The 16,411-nt window shown below is 45.2% G+C and overlaps 1 long non-coding RNA gene across 1 annotated transcript in view; it reads right to left on the bottom strand.

The window, feature by feature from the left end:
- The window catches only part of LOC142072922 (uncharacterized), a 30,183-nt gene extending 16,395 nt beyond the window's left edge, over nucleotides 1–13,788 (bottom strand). Inside the window, exon 1 of the long non-coding RNA XR_012669526.1 lies at nucleotides 13,556–13,788. This is a non-coding gene — a long non-coding RNA (uncharacterized LOC142072922). The remainder of the gene's footprint in view (nucleotides 1–13,555) is intronic.
- Between the last annotated feature and the right edge of the window lie 2,623 nt (nucleotides 13,789–16,411).

Raw genomic sequence — 16,411 nt, 5'->3', positions numbered from 1 at the left:
CTTCCCATTCACTTCAGTGCGAGCGTTGACTAGGTAAGGACTTCAGGAGCTGGCCCTGCATTTGGCTCTGCGGACTTGTCATGTGCTAAGGTCACAACAACAAGGGCACTTAAATGCACATTTGTAAGGACAAGGTGGGTGAGGTAACAGCGTTGATGGGGACCCACAAGGCTAGAGCTACACAGCATACAATATTTGTAAGAACATCAGTCAGAACTACTCAGCCCTGAACGTGTTGTTTTTTTTAAAGCAAGATTCTCTCTGCCTCTGAAGCAGCATTCCCCAAAGGCCAGCTACTGTAAATCTCAGACATATGAGGTGCCCTGCTGCAAAAGTGCATTGCTAAGACTCTGAATTTGCTGGTTCCTTGCTTGCAGTTTTAATTGCAGGTCTTCTTAGGTTAGACATGTATCACCAGGAGGATCACATTAAAGAGAGCAGAGGATTAAATCCTCCTCCAGTCAAGAAAGATATTTGCTTGCAAGCAGCAGAGAGTGCCCGGCTTTTCGAGAGTTGCTGGTAATTCCTCCCCTGCTCTGGGAGCTGACGTTGACCTCTTAACAAAGAACAGGTTCAATCTGCTTCCCCTCCTCCACCCCAGGAGACTGATGAGGGTCACATGACCTTTCTAGACAGCACAGAATTTGGATGGTAATATGTGATGGTGGGGGAGGGGAGTAGGCAGCTCACACACTGCCCTGCTGTACTGAAAGCTTAGTGGGGGAAGGGACCAGACCCAGCTTCATTCCACAGATTCATTAAGATGCAAATGCCAAATATGTTTACCAGACTGTATAAATTTACAGTTTCCTTTTCAGCTCGCTCAGGCAGACAATGTTAAAACACATTAGGTTTTCTGACTGCAAATCAAACAGGGGCTATCTCTGCTGAGGCCTAATTAAGGGATTATAGACAAACGTTGGGAGGGAAAAAAGATTTAAAAGGAGAAAAAAAGAGAGAGAGAGAGAGAGAGAGAGATCTCCACTCCTAAGAATCCTTCCTGGAATACAGATTATTTGAAAAATAAAAAAAGATGTGGAGAAATAACCAATGTTTAAGGGTTTTTAAAATAAACCTGGATTTATTCACCACCTAATATTTATCCATGGATAATAAGATAGAAGATAGAAGATAGATAAGATAGAACTATTTCCCCCCCTCTCCCCCAGAAGTGTATTCACCCTGCACTACTGTTAAGGTGTCATCACTACTATAAATGTTTATGAGCCCCGGTTTCAGGGTGCCATGACGTGATCATGAAAACTCACTCTGAAGTACAAATTTACATCTAAAGTAGCAGCTTGGAGGTATCCAGGCAGCCCCTTTCACTCACAACCCCAAATAGGTTTCAGAGTAACAGCCGTGTTAGTCTGTATTCGCAAAAAGAAAAGGAGTACTTGTGGCACCTTAGAGACTAACCAATTTATTTGAGCATGAGCTTTCGTGAGCTACATCGGATGCACTTCATCCGATGAAGTGAGCTGTAGCTCACGAAAGCTCATGCTCAAATAAATTGGTTAGTCTCTAAGGTGCCACAAGTACTCCTTTTCTTTTTGCGAACCCCAAATAGGAAACAACATTGATTCTTCTAGCCAATTATTTAGTTGTTTAAGACTTTAAAATGCTATTTTGTGCTCATATGATTTCAAAATATCTCTGACATTTAAAAACAAAAAGGCAAAGGGTGAGTCCATATTCTGCTTCAATCATTTAAAGCCAAGTTCATAGAATCATAGAATATCAGGGTTGGAAGGGACCCCTGAAGGTCATCTAGTCCAACCCCCTGCTCGAAGCAGGACCAATTCCCAGTTAAATCATCCCAGCCAGGGCTTTGTCAAGCCTGACCTTAAAAACCTCTAAGGAAGGAGATTCTACCACCTCCCTAGGTAACGCATTCCAGTGTTTCACCACCCTCTTAGTGAAAAAGTTTTTCCTAATATCCAATCTAAACCTCCCCCACTGCAACTTGAGACCATTACTCCTCGTTCTGTCATCTGCTACCATTGAGAACAGTCTAGAGCCATCCTCTTTGGAACCCCCTTTCAGGTAGTTGAAAGCAGCTGTTAAATCCCCCCTCATTCTTCTCTCCTGCAGACTAAACAATCCCAGTTCCCTCAGCCTCTCCTCATAAGTCATGTGTTCCAGTCCCCTAATCACTTTTGTTGCCCTCCGCTGGACGCTTTCCAATTTTTGCACACCCTTCTTGTAGTGTGGGGTCCAAAATTGGACACAGTACTCCAGATGAGGTCTCACCAATGCCCAATAGAGGGGAACGATCACGTCCCTCAATCTGCTGGCAATGCCCCTACATATACATCCCAAAATGCGATTGGACTTCTTGGCAACAAGGGCACACTGTTGACTCATATCCAGCTTCTCGTCCACTGTAACCCCTAGGTCCTTTTCTGCAGAACTGCTGCCTAGCCATGCGGTCCCTAGTCTGTAGCGGTGCATGGGGTTCTTCCATCCTAAGTGCAGGACTCTGCACTTGTCCTTGTTGAACCTCATCAGATTTCTTTTGGCCCAATCCTCTAATTTTTCTAGGTCCCTCTGTATCCTATCCCTACCCTCCAGCGTATCTACGTCTCCTCCCAGTTTAGTGTCATCTGCAAACTCGCTGAGGGTGCAATCCACACCATCCTCCAGATCATTTATGAAGATATTCAACAAAACCGGCCCGAGGTCCAATCCCTGGGGCACTCCACTTGATACCGGCTGCCAACTAGACATGGAGACATTGATCACTACCCGTTGAGCCCGACAACCTAGCCAACTTTCTATCCACCTTATAGTACATTCATCTAGCCCATACTTCTTTAACTTGCTCTCAAGAATACTGTGGAGACTGTGTCAAAAGCTTTGCTAAAGTCAAGGAAGAACTTGTCGACTGCTTTCCCCTCATCCACAGAGCCAATTATCTCATCATAGAAGGCAATTAGATTAGTCAGGCATGACTTGCCCTTGGTGAATCCATGCTGACTATTCCTGATCACTTTCCTCTCCTCTAAGTGCTTCAGAATTGATTCCTTGAGGACCTGCTCCATGATTTTTCCAGGTACTGAGGTGAGGTTGACTGGCCTGTAGTTCTCCAGATCCTCCTTCTTCCCTTTTTTAAAGATGGGCACTACATTAGCCTTTTTCCAGGCATCCGGGACCTCCCCCGATCACCATGAGTTTTCAAAGATAATGGCCAATGGCTATGCAATCACATCCGCCAACTCCTTTAGCACTCTCGGATGCAGCGCATCTGGTCCCATGGACTTGTGCTCGTCCAGCTTTTCTAAATAGTCCCGAACCACTTCTTTCTCCACAGAGGGCTGGTCACCTCCTCCCCATGCTGTGCTGCCCAGTACAGTAGTCTGGGAGCTTACCTTGTTCGTGAAGACAGAGGCAAAAAAAACCATTGAATACATTAGCTTTTTCCACATCCTCTGTCACTAGGTTAATCAAGTGGGGTCTCCTCCAGCATACCTTACTTAGAGAAATCTTCCATCCTAGAAAGAGTTAGAGGTGAGTCGCATCATATGCGCATTTAACTTACACAAATTCAACTATATGCAGTCTGCAAAAAAAAAAAAAGAAAAATAACAAGATACCTGTAAATAGTGTGGGCGATTCTGCCCACCATTCCTCTCAATGAGCTTATGCCCCGGAGTGAGCGTGAGATGGGAGACGTGAATCTGCTGTTCGTTCAGTCGGTCTCAGTTCCTGTGTGCCTCTCACAGTATAAGCATGTTGCTTCACTGAGTGTGATTCTAGTGTTTAAAGTTACGTATTTTTCATACAACATGGCCCCTAAACGCAAGCCAACTACTTCATCTGGTGCTCAACCGAAGAAACTGATCTGTTCCAACGCTGGAGGAAAAAATGACTGTGTTGGACTTTTTGAGAGATGGTATGTCGGTCTCCAACTTGGCGTGTAAGTATGGCCGCAACAAATCTAGCATCTGTGCCATCAAGATTCGAGAGAGAGAAATTCATCAAACTGTGGCATCAAGTGCTCCAATAACTGCTAAGGTGACGAGCCAGGTGCATGATAAGACTTTAGTGAAGACTGAAAAGGCATTAAACTTATGGCTGGAAGACACGAACCATAAACGTGTGCCTATCGATGGCAACACGTTGCGAGAAAAGGCTCTTAGCCTCTACGTGCTGTTCAAACCTCCCACCGAAGAGGGACAGCCTTCTGATGAGAAGGAATTCAAAGCCAGCCAAGGTTGGCTTAACAGTTTTAGGAACTGCTTCAACCTCAAAAACATGCAGACTACTGGTGAAGCTGCATCTGAAAATTAAGAGGCAGCAAAAGCCTACCCCGAACAATTAAAGGAAATCAAAGAAGAAAAGGGCTATCTTCCGGAACAAGTTTTTAATGCTGACGAGACTGGGCTCTTCTGGAAAAAAATGTCCAACTGCACTTACATTTCGAAATCAGAAAGACAAGCCCCTGGCTTCACAGCTAAAGACCATGTGACCATATTGTTTTGTGGCAATGTAGCTGGGCATTTAATAAAGCTGGGCTTGCTCTACAGGGCTGCAAATCCCCGTTCCCTAAAAGGCAAGAACAAAAATCTCCTGCCTGTGTTCTGGCAATCAAATAAAAAGGCTTGGGTGATGGCAGAATTATTTCTGGATTGGTTCCACAAGTGTTTCATTCTGGAGGTCAAGCGGTACCTCGAAGAGAAAGGACTTGACTTTAAAGTGTTGCTGATCATAGACAGTGCTCCTGGCCACCCTGAGGCTCTCAGGTTTGCACATAACAACATTGAAGTCATCTTTCTCCCCACCAATACCACCTCCATCCTGCAACCTCTCGACCAAGGCATGATTCGCTGTTTCAAGGCCACGTACAAGAGACTTACATTCTCACGGATACATAGCACTATGGATGCTGATCCCAATCTTAATGTGATGGAGTGTTGGAAGTCCTTCAACATTGCTGATTGCATCACTTATATTAAACAGGCAACAGATGCAATCAAGCCTGAAACAGTCAATGCATGTTGGCGAAACCTATGGAAAGAATGTGTGAATGATTTTATGGGTTTCCCGACCACTGAGAAAGAAGAGAAATGCATTGTTCAGTTGGCCAGGCAAGTGGGCGGTAATGGCTTCGTTGACATCCTTGAGGAAGAAATTGAAGAATTAATTGAGAGCCATAGAGAAACATTAACTAACGAAGAGTTAGAGGAATTGATAAAATCGTCGACAGACGATGAAGATGATGACGACGAACAGGAAGAGCCAGCAAGTTGGAATCTTCATAAATTTGCTGAAGTGTTCCAAGCAGCGAAACACTTGAATGATTTAATTTCCGAATACAGTTCCCCTATGGAACAAAGTCTCAAAATCACACGTAGTATTACGGACCATTTGAGACCATATCAAGAAATGTTTGAGCTGCTCAAGAGACAACAGTGACAGTTGCCGATCATCATGTTTTTCAAGGAAAAACAACCAGCAGCAGATAAGCCTACGCAATCAACTTCTCGAGCTGAACCAGAGCCAACCACTTCATCTACGACTCGCTCTCTGTTACCCAAGCTCTCAGTCACCTCCGTCTCCTGGAGCGACATCAAGCCCTGACGACCCCCTGTAATTACCCCCCTGTAATTAAAAATACAGTACTTTAAAATTATATTTTGCATATGTACTCTTTATTATATACTGTACATTACTGTATACATTATACATTTATACATATTACTGTACAGGGTTGTATACACAAAACCATGTACAGAATACTGTACTTTATGGGCAATTTAAGGGATTTTCAAGGGTAATTTTGACTATATGCTATTTTCGCCTTACTTGCTGACTTTAGAACCTAACCGCCACGTAAGATGCGACTCCACTGTATATTTAGCGCTATTAAGTTTGTGAACTAGGTCAACAAAAGGTAACAGGCCAAATTCAGCAGTGACATAAATTGGCATTTAAGTTACACATTAAGTTTAAATTGAGCAGAAAAGCAGCATAAACTGGTGTAAATGGTAAAGTATTTTATTTTGTGCCAGTATGGCATTCAATGGATGTACAAAATGAGCATACCATACACTGGTTTGATATTCTGTACCCACCAAACTTAGCCCCTGGTATACATAGATGCAACTACAATTGAAGGGAATACAAGTTGTATCTCATAGACTCATACACTTTAAGGCCAGAAGGGACCATCACGATCTACTGACTCCAGGTCTAGAATTTGGCCAAGTACTGTTGGGGATGGCACAGCATCTGCATAAGTACCTAGATGGCTTCTTTATCTTACACCATCCTTTACTTGCTTTTCCTACTATTCCTCTCTGATCACCTCAGGGCCAAATTCTCTCTGGTGTCAATCAATGCAGTTCCTTTGAAGTTCATGGAGCTGCATCAATGTACATCAGCAGAGAAACTGGTGCTCCAGGTCTAAGAGATTTATTTTCCACATCCACCAAATGCCAAATAGTATACTTCTGTGGTGTGACGTTATACACTGTTTAATTCACACACAATTTGGCCAGGACCTTCCATGGGATTTGCACCCATTTACTACAAGCTATATTTGGGAGAACTTAGTCCAGTATTTTTATTTTAATTTATTGTACATTTAAGTGAATTTGAGGGTACACAAAAGGTGACAGGATGACATTATTGGGAAATAAAGTCCTCTTTTTATTCACCCATATGCAGAGGATAGCACAGGCCCACTAAGTTCTCCATGACATGAGAGCCCTGTGATATATAAGCACAGAATATGAGTTAAAGAATTGTCAGCCTGAATTTATGTGATATTGTTGGATTGTGTCCCATTACTTAAACCAAGTTTTCCATGGTAATTTCCCTTCTTTTTTTTTTTTCTTCCCACCTCTTAACTGGAGTTTAGAATCTTCTGGGAACCATGGAGAGTCTACCACATAAAAATACATATTTATGTACACAAATACAGGCAAAGTATTGACCCAATGGCTGTGCCTATCATATAAAGACATACTTTAATCAGAGCATTTTTACAGTACCTCTTATTTATATGATAGATGGTAGGTGCACCAGGAGAGCTATTACAGCCAATTGTACAAATATGTATTTACAATGTTTTAAAAACACATGCAAGCATAGAGAATTAAAATGAGGCTACAGCATATGGTTATTTCACTGTGAAACATGACTATCTTAACCATTAACAAGAAATAATTAAGGGCCAGGGTGAGTAAAAATCCTGCTCAGCTTCTGCAGCATCCAAGCCCACTCAAGAACGAGAAAACAAACTCAATTTGAGAGGGTGCTTGCTTAACCTGGCACAGCAGTGTGAGCTTTTACTGGGGCCGGTTTTGTTCAATATCTTCATAAATGATCTGGAGGATGGTGTGGATTGCACTCTCAGCAAATTTGCGGATGATACTAAACTGGGAGGAGTGGTAGATACGCTGGAGGGGAGGGATAGGATACAGAAGGACCTAGACAAATTGGAGGATTGGGCCAAAAGAAATCTGATGAGGTTCAATAAGGATAAGTGCAGGGTCCTGCACTTAGGACGGAAGAATCCAATGCACCACTACAGACTAGGGACCGAATGGCTAGGCAGCAGTTCTGCGGAAAAGGACCTAGGGGTGACAGTGGACGAGAAGCTGGATATGAGTCAGCAGCGTGCCCTTGTTGCCAAGAAGGCCAATGGCATTTTGGGATGTATAAGTAGGGGCATAGCGAGCAGATCGAGGGACGTGATCGTTCCCCTCTATTCGACATTGGTGGGGCCTCATCTGGAGTACTGTGTCCAGTTTTGGGCCCCACACTACAAGAAGGATGTGGATAAATTGGAGAGAGTCCAGCGAAGGGCAACAAAAATGATTAGGGGTCTAGAACACATGAGTTATGAGGAGAGGCTGAGGGAGCTGGGATTGTTTAGCCTGCAGAAGAGAAGAATGAGGGGGAATTTGATAGCTGCTTTCAACTACCTGAAAGGGGGTTCCAAAGAGGATGGCTCTAGACTGTTCTCAATGGTAGCAGATGACAGAACGAGGAGTAATGGTCTCAAGTTGCAGTGGGGGAGGTTTAGATTGGATATTAGGAAAAACTTTTTCACTAAGAGGGTGGTGAAACACTGGAATGCGTTACCTAGGGAGGTGGTAGAATCTCCTTCCTTAGAGGTTTTTAAGGTCAGGCTTGACAAAGCCCTGGCTGGGATGATTTAACTGTTTTGAACAGGGGGTTGGACTAGATGACCTCCTGAGGTCCCTTCCAACCCTGATATTCTATGATTCTATGATTGATGCAATAACAATTGGAAAACTTGAAAGATCGTAACAGAATCTAACCCTTAAGGTGGCCAGATGCCTGGTTTTCGACTGGAAAGTCTGGCCCAAAAGGCGACGTGATGGTGTCTGGTCAGATCAACTGACCGGACATCCAAAGTTCAGTTACTAGAGGCGAGGAGGCGCCAGGTCATCACCCACTCCAGCCCCTACTCAGCCGGGGCCATCTCCTATCTTCGTCAGGCGGCTGCAGCTCCAAGCCCCGGCTCTGCAGGTGAATCCCTCCAGACCCAGGGATGGGGCTGGTGGTGGGAAGGGAAAAGCAGCGAGTGACAGGAGGTAGGGGGGAAAAGGAGTGGATGGGGGTCAGGGCCTCGGGGGAAGAGGCAGGGCAGGGGTGAAGCCTCGGGAGGAAGAGGCCGGGCAGGAGACCATCCGACATTCCTGCTGGAGGGTCTGTTTTCTAAATAGTACCCGGTTGGCAACCTTGGTTAAAAATTCTTATAAACCATATTTTCTGGAAAGTAAGAGCTATTAATATATATTTTGAAGATTTTTATTTGTACAGTCTGTTTGATCTCTTGCTGCTTCAGCCACTTTACTCAGTCTGACATCTGAAAAAAAAAACCCCATTGTAAAATGGGCACATTGGCAGGAAAATAAGACCTAATAATGGAGCAGATGCAAATGAAAAGCCTGCTTACAGTTTGTTGAGTATCCATCAGAAACACTGGACACATTACAAACACCACTAATGCTCACATTTGTAATGCAAGTAATAAAGTAAAATAAAATAATAATAATAAAAAGCCATTGAAAACTCCTTGTGTATCCAGACTGAGTGCAATTATTCTATGCCACATAACTGAGTTTTAGTATTCAGTTGAACTCACTAATGCATGTACAATTTTTGTAACTAAGCTAAAAAAATAACCCTCAGTTCCAATACAGTTACTGTATAATAGAATGATGCTAATGCATCACAACAACTGAGATCTAAAAGGAAATTAACTTGAAGAAAGATTACAGTGGAAAAGGTTCTCTCTCTCTCTCTCTTTGGTGAAATAAAGTTTCTTTCAGAAAATTATCAAGAAGGGTTTAAAAAAGTGCATAATTGCAGCTGCCATTAAACTGATCAGATTTTTCTTTGTGTGTGCATGTCTGCCTTCTTCACTCATGTTCTAGAGAACTTTCACACCACGCTACAATTGATAAAGGGATTAGCTCTCTTACTGAAAATCCCTGACCCTGACAGTCAAACTGAAACCTTCTCCTAACTAGTCATCACAGTCTTTTGAAGCATATCTTTCTGTTTTGTTTTTGTTATTAATTTTATTTAGTAGCAAGAAAATATATATAGTCCTTTGGATTCACTAGCGTTGGTGCAGTGAGATGCATTGTGCCCGAGGAGGCATATGACTGTGACTCTTCTTTTGAGGTTTTGCTAGAATGGGGTGGGGATGCATACTCAGCTTAAGACCAGACGCTGTAGCATCCTCGCCAGTTGACATTTGTAGGGGGATGTGCGGAATCAGCAAATTCTCTGGCTACCCTGCTCACACATCCTTCCCAACTCGTACTACCGAGTTTGGGGGCTGTCCTGGCTTCATCCCTCCAGTGCAAAGAAAGCTGGGACTTCATGTCACTTCCAGCTTCCTCTGGCATACATTCCACAGCTGACATAAACCAACGAAAATCCAGGGTGTATGTGGGATCCAGCCATCAATGTGATCAATATATATTATACAGTATAACCTGACTTCTAGCTTTATTTATAACTACTGTACTATGAAAACACTTTAAGGGCAAAACTATGACTCTCTGTTTACAACTAAAATTAAATTCTGCTCATTTTCTTTTGAAAGCTAGGAAAATTGTTGACCTACTTTTTAGGTGGCAAGAAAAAGAGACACAGAGACAGCAAGCTGTTTTGTAATATATGATAAAAATGATCTTTCTTCACAAGGTCATAAACAGTTATTTGTATTCAAATGGTTTTGGCCTCCCCTACTTGAGTGTCTCCTTTGATTTCTAAGATGTTGCTTTTGGAAGTGAATGGCCACAGATTGAGGGGGTACATGTGTTCTAATTCCTTTAAAGAAAAGCTTAGCATGTGTGTTTTTCTGCATCTTTGAAGGCTGATTTGTTGTTGTTGTTGTTGCAGACTCATATTTTGAGGGGATCAGGCAAAGGCTTGGTTATGTGATCCTTCAGCCCTCGAGCCAAGATGAATGTAACAGTAAAGCATTTATGAGACCTATGGGTGTGCTCAAATAAGCAGGTTTTCAGACTCAATTAAATGATGACTTGCTGTGCAGGAGAGGGAGGCAGAGGATCAGAGCTGAGCCTGAGTCCCTCAGCTGCTGATATAGCCAGGGTGGGGTCCCTGCCAAAGAGAGACAGCAGTTTGTCATTTAATGCCTTCCACTTCAGTTTTACCTAATCAATGGAAAACTGAGGCTGGAGCACAAAAGCTACTCTCTCCAATTGCCCTCTGGGTTATTTAATACTGTGCAGAGCTTCAGCTTCTTAACTGACAATTTCATCACCTTTCCTTATCTCACTCCCACATCCCCCCTTAGTTACCTAAGAAAAACACAAAGAAAATATACATGTAAGCGGGGGAATAGTCCCACTATTGTGAGGAACTTTCCTGGCTCCTGCACTACCCTGGTGAAGTGGGCTAGCGAAAGGATCTGAGTCCTCGCTCCCACTTCCTTTACCCAGTGGCCTCCCTGCCCTTGAGGACTCCTTCTCCCATATGGCTCCCTTCAGAGTCTTTATCTTTCAGGATGAAGATGCATTTCCCTGGCAGTGTCTGGCCCATGTAGTCTATGTCTGCTTCGAGGCATCCCACCACTGGGATTGCCAGTCCATTAACTGCTGTTAGACGTACAAACTGTGTGCTGTGCATGGTCAGCTCCTCGTCTTTCAAATATTTTTGAAAATGCGACTCAGTAATGGTGGTGACTTCTGAGCCAGTATCTAACAAACATCTGGTCTTCACCGCTGCTATATATAATTCAGCAGTTAGACAGTTTCCAAATGCTCGCTTACAGAAGTCACTAGATATGCTGACACTGCCCACATTCCTTTCAACACTGTATGCAGAGTGATTTTCCACCAAGGAGAAAAGGAGTACTAGTGGCACCTTAGAGACTAACCAATTTATTTGAGCATAAGCTTTCGTGAGCTACAGCTCACTTCATCGGATGTAGCTCACGAAAGCTTATACTCAAATAAATTGGTTAGCCTCTAAGGTGCCACTAGTACTCCTTTTCTTTTTGCGAATACAGACTAACAAGGCTGCTACTCTGAAACCTTTCCACCAAGGAGAGGCCTAGGAATCCTTCTGCCACTGCTTGGCCTTGTACTGTAGATGGACCACTTGCTCCTGGTGCCTCATTGGTTTTCAGTGGGTGGGACTCTGTTCTCCTTCTCAATGGACATTCCTGGCTAGTATGCCCTGGCTTTTCACAAGTGTAACAGATGTACCTTCCCAGCTCATCCTTTAGTGGGGCTCTTCGGGATTCCGGTGCCCTTGGATACTTTGACATACTAATGGGATTTTTTTCTTTCATTAACTCAGTCATCACTTTTATCATCTCCTCCTGTTGGACAGCCAGTTTTTGGACAGCCTTACTTAAACTTTCCAGTGTTAACTGTGTTTGGGGCCTTTCTCCAGCAGCTGTATTCACTAGGTCCCCACTTTGTGTACGGGGGTTAGGCTTGGCTGTCTCTGTCACAGGAACTTCCTCTTCTTCTAACCACATAATGGCAGCCTGCATGAGTTCATGAAACTTCTTATTGGGCTCTTCCTTAAACCTCCTTTTTATTTCGCAGTGGAGGGAATCATCCTGAAGCCCCAGCACTAACTGCTCCTTCAGAACCGTATCTGGGTCTGGAACTCGTTGAGGGTCTCGCCGCTCCACTTTGCTCATCCTCTCCTGGAGGTCATATGCATATTCCTGGATAGTTTCACCGGGCTCCTGCTTTCGCTCAAAGAACTCCTTTAGTCGGGTTCCAATAGGTACCTTATCTCCATACACTTCCAGGAGGAGTTCAAATACCTTTTCCACATCTTTTTGTCTGCCACTGCCATGAATTTTACTGTGGCCTCGGCCTGGCCCTTGAGGTGCTCCTCTACGAAGTCTACACAATTTTCTTCAGGTACTCTTAGCACACGCAGAGCCGCCTTCACAGATTTGACCCACTCCTCTACCATAATGTCTCCTGGTCTAGTCGGGAAGCCACCAAACTCCGTGACCTTCCGCTCCCATGGGACATCAATAGTAGGGGGTTTCTTAGCTTCTGCTGCCTGTTGGTCTATTACCTCCTTAGCCAGTGATAAGGCTTCTCTCTGTTCTGTTCTAGCTTGTTGTAATGCCTCAGCTTGATCTGACAATCTGCGCTGAAGTTCAGAAAACTGGGCCCGTAGTTCCTCAGTTCCAGCCATGGCAGGGTTCTTGACTAGGCCTGGACAGTGCTACCAGAACTCAACCAGTAAACCAATGGGGTGGACCCTGTGGATAGGATCCTGTTCGTGCTGCCAATTATGTAAGCGGGGGAATAGTCCCGCTATTGTGGGGAACTTTCCTGGCTTCTGTAGTAACCCGGTGAAGTGGGCTAGCGAAAGGATCTGAGTCCTCGCTCCCACTTCCTTTACCCAGTGGCCTCCGTGCCCTTGAGGACTCCCCTTCCACTTTCATGTCTGGCGGAGTCCTCATAACCCCAACAAGGCTGGGCCCAGGATTCCTGGGGGGCTTGACCCCCAACCCTGCTGTGGTCACCTAGGACAGGGGCTAGGGTGTCCCCACTCTGGGGTACTCTCTCTGCACTAGGTACTTCTCTGACCCACTGACCATTACATACAAGTTAAAGCAAATGCAAGTTATATATCCTACTGTACTGGTGCTGTTATTTAATCAACAATTAATTTTAAAAAGAATAAGGAAAAATGGGAAAGGTTAAAGGAAACACATCAACCTACACTTGCTCTGGTAGGACCCCTCTACCCAGTGTCACCCCCGCCCTGTCGGGGTTACAGTTCAAGCCTGGCCTGCAGAGCCTCTTGGCTGAGGCGTCTCCCTGTGCTGGGCCCGATGCCCAGGGTCCCCCTCGCTCTCCCCAGCTGCTCACCACACCCAGCTCTGGACTGCTCCAGCCCCAGCTCCACCACTCGGTCTCAGCACTGCTGCTGCTGCTGCTGCTCTGTCTCCAGCTCCCTGGGCTGCTTCCTTGGCCCCCTCTGCCTCTGGTTGCTACAGCTCTGCTCCCAGGACAGGTCTGCTCTGCAGGCTTCTGTGACTGTTCCCAGCACTGACCTGCTTTCTGGGCTGCTTTCCTGGCCCCTCTGGCTCTGGTTGCTGCAGCTCTGCTCCCAGGGCAAGTCTGCTCTCTCTGGACTGTGCCTCTGGCTTTGGGGCTGCAGCTCTGCTCGCAGGACAGGGTCTGCTCTCTCTGGGCTGCTTTTCTGGTCCCTCTGGATCTGGCATAGCTCTGCTCCCCAGCTCAACTTGGGGCCCTGCTTTCTCCTTAGCTCAGCCCCACTCTGTCTGACCCAGGCAAATCCAGCTCACACGGAGGACGGGACCTCTCTGGCCTCCTGACTCCCTGATTAGCCTGCTCGCCCTGTCATTCAAGCTGACCTGGAGCATTGGCCTCTCCCCATTGTTCCTGGGGGCTGTCAGTCTCAGGGTCCTGATTCCCCATCGACCCTTCCCCCTTTTTAGTACTGGGAGCTAGCAACTAAAACACCCCCACTGAATGTTAGTAAGGGGGCAACAGTCCCCTTACATACACATGAAAAATAATTTAACTAAATGGCCCTCAACCCAGGGGGCTGAAATGTTCAAAACAGACGAGCAAGATTATGCAGCTATGCAATAGGAATACCATAGCAGGGGCTCTAGGGAATTACATCAGCTTTTTTTTTTTAAGGAGGACGAAAAATCCTGACGAGGGTTACGAGCTGTCTGGGTCTAATCTGCATGGTCCTCACTGATGTCAAAGCATCCTGAATGAAATAACAGGGGGAATGTACAGGGCTGTTGTAACCCACTGTTTTGGTGCTGAGAAAATCCCAGGCACATACTTTCATATTAAACCCTATAGAACTGAAAGGAAGATTTGAAGCACAGTTTCTTTCTAAATAATCCTGTTTAAATGTAATCTATTTCACCTTCATGCCCTCTTTGTCTGTCTCTCTCACTCATGACTTGGCAATGCTTTTCATGTCTCTTTGTATGCCTCCCTCCTCCAGTGCTCTGAGATACCTTATTCTCCTGCAAATCCCTCCTCAGAATCTACTTCTTCTGCCTGCCTGCCCTCACTAATCTCTACTTGGTTGCTGCTCTTTGCCACTTTTCTCCTTAGACCACAAAATAGAATAGCATTTCAGGAGGAAAAAATACCAAACTCCCCTCCCCTCAAGATGTTCAACATTACAAGATAATGCAGCTGATTGCAAATCAAATTAAGAACCACATTGAGTCAACTCTGGGAGCAGATATGTCTTGGAAGGGGTTGGGACCATGCTTCCCAGGGACTGACAGAATGAAGGGTCAATCTGCCCAGTCCCCAGCGAGACTTCAGGGAGGAACTGTACCTCAGTAAGGCTCAATCTCTCTTGGTTCTTTGCTTGATGTAGCCACAGTCTAGTCCAAAGAACAAAATAACTTTTTCACCTCTCCCATCCTGCACTGACAACACCTTGCTTCCCTTTGTGTGGCTGATGTTGTCATTTGTTTTCACACCAATTGGAGTGCAAGCACTTCAGGGTGGGGGGGCTCTTGTTTGACTTTATACCTATATAGCACCGTCCACACATAGGGCTCTAAATAATAATCATAACTAAGACTACGATTTAGTCATGGGTATTTTTAGTAAAAGTCATGGACATGTCACAGGCAATAAACAAAAATTCATGGCCCGTGACCTGTCCATGACCATTACTATAAATACCCCTAACTTAATCTTAGCCGGGGAGTCCCGAGGGGGCTGCTGCTCTGGAGTGCCTTGGGGCGCTGCTGCTTTGTGGGGCCTGACGCCAGCCTCACTGTCCACTGCTCGGACCATCTGCGTGGCCAGTGGCACTAGTCACTGCTTGGGTGCCCCCTGCTCTGACCATCCCCAGGGCTGCTGCCCAGGTGGTCCCTGGGGCCAACTGCCAAGAGCCACTGAGCAGCGGGTGCTCTGGCCACCCCCTGGGCCATTCACTGGCCACTGCTCGGGCGGTCCCCAGGGCCAGCTGTCCGGGGCCGCATGGGTAGTAGCTGGTGCTGCTGGCCCCGAGTCCGCTCCAGCAGCGGCCAGCGTGGCTGTCCCTGGGGCTGCCTAAGCAGTGACTGAGAAGCATGACTTCCGTGACCTCCGTGACAGACATGCAGCCTTCATCATAACAGTAACCAATGTGATGGTTCTGACATGCACACAAAGTAAAGTAACTGAGAAGGAAATTGGTAAGCAGCCAACAGCAGAACCACATTGATCTGGAGAGAAATTTTAATTAAGCCCTAGAAAAGAGGTTGATTTTACAAAAATGGAAATTGGCAAATAATTTATATCTTGGAAGATGGCAGAGCGAACAAATCTAAAAAGTCACTTTCAGTTGTATCTTAATGAAAAAAGTTGGTCATAAAGAGAAAAATAAGGTCTTTAATCTTAGAGTATGTCTTCAACGGAGCTGAAAGATGTAAATTCCAGGTCCAGGAGGCATATCCATGCTGGCTCTAATCAAGTTAGCGTGCTAAAAATAGAAGTGTGGCCACAGCAGCATGAGTGATGGGAGAGGCTAGCCATCCTGAATACATGCCTATAGTCTCAGATGGGACAGCAATCAGGGCAGCTAGCCCCTCCCGCTTCCATGTTCTATTTTAGTGCAATAGCTTGATCAGAGATGGTGTCCTCACAGTGGAATTTATAGAGCTGGAGGCAGTGCAGACATACCCTTAGTTATATTTTGAGCTTGATCCTGTGAGCGTTCAGAGCTTACTCGTCTCATTGACTAGCTTTGTGAGTGGAGGGCTGGCAGAATCAGACCATGTGTGGTGAATGATTAATCCTACAGTAGTGTGATAGTTGTGTACTTTGTGGTAATAGTGTAATAACTTAATACTTCACATGGATATAGCTTTTCAGTAGATCAGTAGATCTCAAGGGCCCAGATTCTCAAAGGGATT

Source organism: Caretta caretta, chromosome 1 (genome assembly GCF_965140235.1).
Source record: "Caretta caretta isolate rCarCar2 chromosome 1, rCarCar1.hap1, whole genome shotgun sequence".
Classification (NCBI taxonomy): Eukaryota; Metazoa; Chordata; order Testudines; family Cheloniidae; genus Caretta; species Caretta caretta.
The sequence above is the reverse complement of the archived record's forward strand: the minus strand, read 5'-3'. Positions and strand labels throughout refer to the sequence as shown.